This window comes from Jaculus jaculus, chromosome X (assembly GCF_020740685.1).
Source record: "Jaculus jaculus isolate mJacJac1 chromosome X, mJacJac1.mat.Y.cur, whole genome shotgun sequence".
NCBI lineage: Eukaryota > Metazoa > Chordata > Mammalia > Rodentia > Dipodidae > Jaculus > Jaculus jaculus.
The window spans coordinates 28,381,202-28,390,655 of record NC_059125.1 but is presented as its reverse complement, the minus strand read 5'-3'; the positions used below and the strand labels follow the sequence as shown (position 1 = coordinate 28,390,655).

The 9,454-nt window shown below is 43.0% G+C and overlaps 1 non-coding gene across 1 annotated transcript; it reads right to left on the bottom strand.

Annotated features, from left to right (window-relative positions):
* Positions 1-532: 532 nt before the first annotated feature.
* LOC123456815 lies at positions 533-639 on the bottom strand. The gene has a single exon (XR_006634693.1). It is a non-coding gene; the product is annotated as a U6 spliceosomal RNA (small nuclear RNA).
* Positions 640-9,454: the final 8,815 nt, after the last annotated feature.

Sequence of the window (9,454 nt, the reverse complement as noted above, 5' to 3'; positions counted from 1 at the left end):
TGCCCTGCTAGATTTGTGTGTGTGTGTGTGTGTGTGTGTGTGTGTGTGTACATGGTGTAAGCACGCGTATGTGTCCTTGTGGTGTTCCGTGCACTGCCAGTGGAGGGTGGGCTTGCCTGTGGTGGCTTTTTTTGTGCCTGCATCTCTTACTGATCCTGGAGCTTGCTGACCACCCCGGCCCCACCATCTATCCCCATGGCCCCTGCAAGCACAGGCAATTCTTGAGTCTCTGTGCTCCCCTATGGGATGAGGGGTGCAGACACTCATGGTCTCACCCAGCTGTTTACGTGGGTCCTGTGGCTGGAACTTGAGTGGTCTCTCAGGCTTCCTTGGTCCCTCATGCATGCACAGGAAGTGTTCTTAACTACTGAGCCATCACTCTAGCTTCAAAGTTGGTTCTTTATTTCATAATCCCTCCCATGTACAATCTAAAGAAGAATTTAGGAAAGTGTCCCTCATCCATTCAATCATCCTGGGCACCTGTGCCCAGTACCTCTGCTACTATAGGACAATGTTTTGTTCTTTTTATTTTTTGTATGTGGAACACCTCACAAATTTGTGTGTCATCCTTGCGCAGGGGCCATGCTAATCTTCTCTGTATCGTTTCGATTTTAGTATATGTGCTGCTGAAGCAAGCACTTTTGTTATTTTTTTTTTTTAATTATGAGAGAGAGAGAGAAGCAAGCATGGGGCACATCAGGGCTTCTTGTCACTGCAGATGAACTCCAGATGCATGTACCACTTTGTGCATCTGGCTTTACCTGGGTGCTAAAGAATTGAACTCAGGCCATCAGGCTTTGTAAGTAAGCACCTTTAACCACTGAGACTTTTTTGAGGTAGGACCTTGTGGCCTCAAACTCATGGTGGTCTTCCTACCTCAGTCCCTCAAGTGTTGGGGTTAAAGGTGTGAGCCACCATGCCCAACTTGGTCTTCCTTTTTTTGAGTCATTCTCATTCTGTAGCTCAGGCTGGTCTAGAACTTACTATGTAGCCCAGGATGGCCTCAAATTCATGACCATCCTCCTGCCTCAGCCTTACGAGTGCTGGGATCACAGATGTGAACTATCATATACAGCTGAGAGCCATCTTCTTGAACCAGTTCCCTCACATCTTTGCTCCTTTCCTATATTCTGTGGTCTTCTTACCTTCTATGTTCCTGCTTCCTTTTATGCCATAGGCCATCAATGGTGCCATACGGCATTCAGTTCCCCTCTTGAATGGAGGTGAGGGAGAGAAGATTTTAGGAAAGAACTCAATGTTGAAATATATTTTGTTGCTGATTTTGAGATAGAGTTTCACTCTGTAGTTTAGCCTGGCCTGGAGCTCACAGTGTAGTCCAGGGTGACCTCTAATTCTCAATTTTCCACAGAAGCATCAACGTGCTGGGATCACACTTATGTGCCACCATACCAGGCTTCCCACCCCCCAGTACTAGGGATCAACCCCCGTATTTAGTAGTATTTTTAAAGCCTCTCCAATCCTATCAGCCTTGATCTGTGACAAGCTCCCCACACAGACTAGAAGGGAGAAAGCACACAAAGCCATTCCTCCCTAAGCAGTAGCAGCAATGCTAGTATTTCTTGTGTTCGATGAACTTGGTGCCTGACTGCTGGCTGTGGCTTTCCTCCCGTGTTCTCTTATTCTTGCCTGTGCGTTCCTGTTGGTCTTTAAGAGCTCCTGCCTGTGCGGTTGTGGAAGCGCACTGGGACTGGGGAGCTTGTTACGAGCATTATGGGCCTTGGGTGAGGAATATTGACTGCTTGAACATTGTCAGTGTCTGGGACAGTTGTTGCTGTGTACTACTGAGAGAAGCAAGAAAGAGAGAGAGAGACCAAGAGATTGAAAAACAGAGAGATCCACATGTAGTCCTCAAAATAACTGCTTAAAAGATTGCTCTATGCATGCTCAGTGTTTTCAGACTTTTCCAACTCCTTCCTCAAGCCTATCTTGGGTTTCTATCACAGATCTAATCTTGACCTATATATATTTTTTTCTTTTTTTTTAAATTTTTATTAGCATTTTCCATGATTATAAAAAAAATCCCATGGTAATTCCCTCCCTCCCCCCTCACACTTTCCCCTTTGAAATTCCATTCTTCATCATATTATTTTTTTTCTTAATGAGTACTTCAACATGCCTGGTTTGCAATGTACACAAATAATTTACTTCTCCTGTCATTTCAGGCATTTGGAAGAGATTTAGGTACATATGATCACTTTACCATTTTTATCTAAATGCTAGGAAGTTGTCTTGAAAGGGAGTAAGTTCTGTGCCTATACAGACTTTCCTGTTTAAGTGGAAAGAGAGATGAAGAATAATTAAGCATATGGTTACAAATTGCCTATATCAATGAACTTCCTAATTCTTTGTGACCTATTCAAAACAATACATTTTACATAAAATGCATTTCATTATGCATGCGTCATATATAATAAAACTAAAAGCCGGGCGTGGTGGCACATGCCTTTAATCCCAGCACTCGGGAGGCAGAGGTAGGAGGATCGCCGTGAGTTCGAGGCCACCCTGAGACTACATAGTGAATTCCAGGTCAGCCTGAGCCAGAGTGAGACCCTACCTCAAAAAACCAAAAAAAAAAAAAAAAAAAAAAAACACCAAAAAAAAACCTAAAGCAAAGTTTTCATTAATGTGTTAAACTGTGACTTTTATATTGTATTTCATTAAGGCACTTATCTAAGTAGGACACCAAAAGCACAGGAAACAAATGGAAAAAAAATATCGATGAACTTGATGGAAATTTAAACCTTCTGTGACAAAGGAAACTAGCAAGAGTCTGAAAAGACATTCCACAAAATGAGAAAAATATTTGTAAATCATATATCTCATGATAGTTTACTATTTCAAATATAGAAAAGAGTTAACTCAAAAATAAACAAGCACACCACTCAATTTAAAATGGGCAAAGATTTAAATAGACATTTTCCAAAGAAAATATACAAAAGGACAACAAACACATGAAAAGATAACTCAACATCATTAGTCATTAGGCAAATGCAAATCAACACCACAATGTGATGCCACTTCATACCCACCAGGGTGGCTATTATCCAAAAGCATGGACTAAAGAAGTGTTTGGAAGGATCTGGAGAAATTGGAACCCTCAAGTACTGCTGGTAGGAATGTAAAGTAATGCAGCTGCTGTGGAAGACAGTTCAGGGGCTCTCAAAGAGTTAAACAGAGAAATGCCATATAATCCAGTGATTCTACTGCTAGGTATTGTGATGGCTTGATTCAGGTGTCCCCCTAAGCTTAGGTGTTCTGAATGCTAGGTTCCCGGCTGATGGAGATCTGGGAATTAACATCTCCTGGAGGCAGTGCATTGTTGGAGGTAGGCTTATGGGTATTATAGCCAGCTTCCTCTTGCCTCTTGCCAGTGTTTGGCATACTCTCTTGTTGCTGTGGTCCACCTTATGTTGGCTAGGGGGTGATGTCCACCCTCTGCTCATGCCATCATTTTCCTTTGCCATCATGGAGCTTCCCCTCAAGTCTGTAAGCCAAAATAAACATTTTTTTTCCCCAAAAGCTGCTCTTGGTCGGGTGATTTCTGCCAGCAATGAGAACCTGACTGCAATAGGTTTACACCCCAAAAAACTGAAAACAGATATTTGTACACCAATGTTGATAGTAGAATTGCTCACACTAGCCAAAAGGTAGAAGCAATTCAAGTGATGATGGGCAAGTGAGTCAATTAAAGGGTTGGAGAGATAGCTTAATGATTAAGATGCTTGTCCGTGAAGCCTAAGAACTCATGTTTGAATCTCCAGGTCTCACTCAGCCAGACGCAGTGATTCAAGCATGCAATGTTGTACATGCACCACAAGGGGGCGCATGCATCTGGAGTTTGTTGTCAGTGGCTGAAGGTCCTGGCACATCCATTCTCTCCCTCTGCCTCTTTCTCTCTCTCAAAATAAAATAAAAATATATGTTTTTTTAATCTTTTTTTTCTTGTTGTTTATTCTTATTTATTTGAGTGCGACAGAGAGAAAGAGGAAGAGAGAGAGAGAGAGAGAAAGAGAGAGAATGAGAGAGAGAGAGAGAGGGAGAGGGAGGGGGAGGGGGAGGGGGAGGGGGAGGGGGAGGGGGAGAGGGGAGAGGGGAGAGAGAGAATGGGCATGCCAGGGCCTCCAGCCTCTGCAAACGAACTCCAGATGTGTGCGCCCCCTTGTGCATCTGGCTAACGTGGGTCCTGGGGAATCAAGCCTCCAGCACTCCAGCCCTAGCGCACTATTTTTAAGCCAAAGGAAAATGATGAAGTTCTGACACATGAATCATCCTTAGAAAGGTTATGCTAAGTGAAACGGTTATGCTAAGAGGTGTGGAAAAGGACAAATAGTGTATGGTTTTACTTACATGAAATATCTAGAATAGACAAATCCATACAGGCAGAAAGTAGATTGGAGGTTACCAGGTGTCACTTGTGGGGGTGCACACCTATAATCCTAGCACCTGGGGGCAGCAGCTGATGCAGTAGAATTACCATGAGTTCAAAGCCAGACTGGGATACCTAGTGAGTTTCAGGCCAGCTTGGGGTATATAGTGACACTCTATCTTAAAAATAAAATAAAATAAAATAAAACTAAGTCAGGTGTGGTGGCGCACGCCTTTAATCCCAGCACTCAGGAAGCAGAGGTAGGAGGATTGCCATGAGTTCAAGGCCACCTTGAGATGACAGAGTTAATTCCAGGTCAGCCTGGACCAGAGTGAGACCCTACCTTGAAAAAAAAAAAAAACCAAAAAACTACAATAACAGGGCTGGAGAGATGGCTTAGCAGTTAAGGCGCTTGCCTTCAAAGCCTAAGGACCTAGGTTTGACTTCTCAGGTCCCATGTAAACCAGATACACATGGTGGTGCATACATCTGGAATTTATTTGCAAGAGGCTACAGGCCCTGGCATACCCATTCTCTCTTTCTTTCTCTCTCTGCCTCTCTCTCTCTCTCAAATAAATAAATAAAATATTTAAATAAAAAACTACAATAACAACAGCAACAAGAGGTTATGAGGAATTGGGAAGTGGGGTAGGACGAGGGGGAATACTAGGTTATTACTTAAGCGATAGTCCTGGGTTCTGAAAATGGACAACGGTGAGGGTTGAATAACACTTGAAATATACATACTTAGAAGGATAAATTTTGTCTTATTTATATTTTACTACAATGAAACTGTTATATAAAATACTTATCACATTCCATCTAATTGATTTCACAACCAACTAATATGTCACATAGCTTAGTTTGAAAAATACTACTAGATGAGCTTTAACAATCCAGGTATTTTAACTATATCACGAAGAAATGGTTAAAAGTTGACAGTTGATGTATTGTGAATGGTACATCTATTTTTTGGGGGGGATAGTGCTTTGTTAGGCACAAATGGTCACTTCTTTCTTCCTTTCTTCCTTCGTTCCTTCACTTCTTTCTATCTTTTCTTCCTTCCTTCCTTCCTTCCTTCCTTCCTTCCTTCCTTCCTTCCTTCCTTCCTTCCTTCCTTCCTTCCTCCCTCTTCCTTCCTTCCTTCCTCCCTCCCTCCCTCCCTCCCTCCTTTCTTTCTTTCTTTCTTTTTTGTTTTTTCGAGGTAAGGTCTCACTCTGGCCCAGGCTGACCTGAAATTCACTATGTAGCTTCAGGGTGGCCTCCAACTCTCGGCGATCCTCCTACCTCTGCCTCCCCAGGACTGGGATTAAAGGTGTGAGTCACCATGCCCGGCTGGTCACATGTTTTGAATTGATCGATTATGCTGTTGCCTGGAAGGGCCTCAGTAATACTGAGATCGCGACTTACATGCAAAAACTTCACATGTTTTTTTTTAAATTGTTTTAAAATTTTTTTTTTATCTATTTATTTGCAAGCAGAGAGATAGAAGAGAAGATAGGCAGAGAATGGGCACACCAGGGCCTCTAGCTACTGCAAACGAACTCCAGACACATGTGCTCCTTGGCCATCTGGGTTATATGGGTCCTGGGGAATTGAACCTGGGTCCTTTGGCTTTGCAGGCAAATGCCTTAACCGCTAAGCCATCTCTCCAGTCCCATGCTTCCCATGTCTTTATGATGGACTTTGCCACCTTACATGTCCAAATCTGTGACAGTTCACAAAAGAAAATCACAGGAATCACTCAGAATGGTAGTAGAATTGTATTCTTTCTCTTTGAAAATTAACCATCAGCATGGTATCTGGTATTCCCCATTGACAAGAATGTTTGGCTACCTAAGTGTTTTTATTTCTAGGATCTGCTGCTTTTCTAGGGGTATCAGCTCATCATGATAGGTGTCCCCTATGAGTTTGAGTATTATCCACAGCAACAACAAAAATTCTTTTTCAATTTTTTTAATGTGGAAAGCTTATCCTTTTGTTTGGTAAATAAAGCATTTATTGAGGAAAAAATGGAATGCTTTTTTAAAAAATATTTTATTTATTTATTTATTTGACAGAGAGAAAGAGGAAGGAAGGGATAGAGAGAGAGAGGGAGAGGGAGGGGGGGGGAAATGAATGAGCACGCCAGGGCCTCAAGCCACCGCAAATAAACTCCAGATGCATGTGCCACCTTGTGCATCTTGCTAACATGGGTCCTGGGGAATCTAACCTGGGTCCTTTGGCTTCCTAAGGTCCTAAGGCAAATGCCTTAACCTCTAAACTATCCCTCCAGCACCTGGAATGCTTTTAAAAAATATTTTATTTATTTATTCGAGAGAGGGAGGGAGAGAGAAAAAGACAGAAAGATGCAGAGAGAGTGAGCTCACCAGGGCCTCTAAACACTGCAAATAAACTCCAGGTGTATACACTACCTACTGCATCTGGCTTTTTATGGATACGGGGGAATCAAACCTGGCTCCTTTGGCTTTGCTGGCAAGTGCCTTAACCGCTAAGCCTTCAGCCTTCAGATGCTTTTGGATATTAATACTTCCTCCATTCCCTTCCTTCAATCCCACAGACCCCATTTTTAAGATTTTTTTTTAAAAATTTTATTTATTTATTTATTTGAGAGCAACAGACACAGAGAGAAAGACAGATAGAGGGAGAGAGAGAGAATGGGCACGCCAGGGCTTCCAGCCTCTGCAAACGAACTCCAGACGCGTGCGTCCCCTTGTGCATCTGGCTAACGTGGGACCTGGGGAACAGAGCCACGAACCAGGGTCCTTAGGCTTCACAGGCAAGCGCTTAACCGCTAAGCCATCTCTCCAGCCCCACAGACCCCATTTTAACACAGCATAAACAGAATGCAGAATTTCCATGGGACTGTGTCAGGAAGTCTGTGAACTGTTTCACAATAATCCCCATGAGTGTGGTTCAAACCAATGACTTGCTTCTAATGAACTGAATATGATCATAGTTATGGGATGTCCCTTCTGAGATTAGGTTACAAAAATCAGTGATTTCTTTCTTGACCATAAATTGTCTCTCTAGTGCCTCTTGTTCATTTTGGCTAAGGACAGCTGCCATGTTGCCACTGACTGTGTGGAGAGGCCCATGTGGTGAGGAACTGAACAGCCAGCTCTGCCTATCAACCTGTGAGAAACAGGCTCTTGGGGGAACCAAGGCCCTCGGTTCAATGACTTCTGAGAAACAGAATCCTGTCAATAACCACGTGAGTGAACTTGGAATCAAATTCTTCCCCATGGTGTCTTCCGATGAGATGCTGACTCCCACTGACACCTTGATGACAACCCTGTGAGAGCCTGATTCTTGAAGCACAGAAACTGAGAGCTAGTGTTGGTTTGATCTATTACATTTTAGAAACATTTCTTGTGCTCTTAATATAGTGAATCCAAGGGCCAATGCTTGCTCACTAATTTTGAAAATTTAAGAAACAAACACTCCAGAAGTGGGGGCTGGAGAGATGGCCATGTAGGTAAGAGCACTTGCAATAAGCAGGAAGGCTTGAGACGGCCTGAGACCCATAAACAGCTGAGCATGGCTTGCAACCTCACTCTTGTGGGGAGTGGAGGCAAGAAAGTTGCCTAGGCTAACAAAAACAGCAGCTCCGGGCTGGAGAGATGGCTTAGCGGTTAAGCACTTGCCTGTGAAGCCTAAGGACCCCGGTTCGAGGCTCGGTTCCCCAGGTCCCACGTTAGCCAGACGCACGCGTCTGGAGTTTGTTTGCAGAGGCTGGAAGCCCTGGCGCGCCCATTCTCTCTCTCTCCCTCTATCTGTCTTTCTCTCTGTGTCTGTCGCTCTCAAATAAATAAAAATAAACAATAAAAATAAAAATAAAACAGCAGCTCCAATTTCAGAGAGACTCTTTCTCAAGGACATACACAGATGAGTGATAATGGACACCCAGTGTGTGTGTGTGTGTGTGTGTGTGTGTGTGTGTGTGTGTGTTATGAGCCATCACGCCTGGCTCTATTTTTCTCTGGCCTCCTTATGCATAAACCATGCATATCTGTACACCACACATATTATACATGACATGGAAAGAAAAGCCTTCCAGATGTTTCCTGTTTGAATTTGGCTTCGTAAGCTTCAATGGAGACCTTCCACTGTGGTTGCTAGTTTAGCCTGTTAGACCTTGCCTTTCCAGGGGAATACTTACTTCGACAGCCACTCACGATCTGTGTTCTGACAAAGGCTGTCACAAAATGCAGGGTCTAGTTGGGTGTGGTGTCACATACCTTTAATCCCAGCACTCCAGAGGCAGAGGTAGGAGGATCATTGTGAGTTCTAGGCCAGCCTGAGACTACATAGAGAATTCTAGGCCAGCTTGCTCTAGAGTGAGACCTTACCTTGACAACCCCCCAAAATAAAAATATAAAAATTAAAAAGCAAGTCTAGCCAGATGTGATACGTGACTAACCCCATACTTGGGAGGCTAAAGCAGATGGACTATGAGTTCAAGGCCAGCCTGAGCTATATTAGTGAGTTCCAGACTAACCTGGGCTACATAGCAGAACTGTCTGCAAGCACAAAACAAAAGGTAGATAGATCATGCTTATATATCAAACAATTGAGCCCTTTATTATTAAGTCTATTTTCCAGAGTAACATGCATTATTTTGAACATTTTTAGTCATAAGAATATCACATGATGAACACATTGTCCTTATGAAATAAGTGGGCTATAAATAGTCCTCTTTGATGGTAACTGGATCTAGGTCCCTTTTCCCCCCACCTCTTCTCACCTTCTATTATAAATTGGAGTAAATCTTTCCAGACCCAGAGCAAATGCTACAAACATGCATGTGTTTATTTTTATTCCGTTGCCATATCATTCACTGTTTCTTCATATTTCCCCACTTAACCACCTCATCCAGTTTTGAAATTCCTGTTGATACTCCTGCATCGAGCTTATTCTCAGCCATCAACTGAAAACCCTACATGTTGCATTCTGTTTTCCTGTTAATGGCCTTTAAAGGATGTCTCTGGATTTTCATCTTTCCACACAGTATTACAGCGAACATATACCACCTATCTGTGCCAGAGTTTGTTTTTCTGTGGCAGA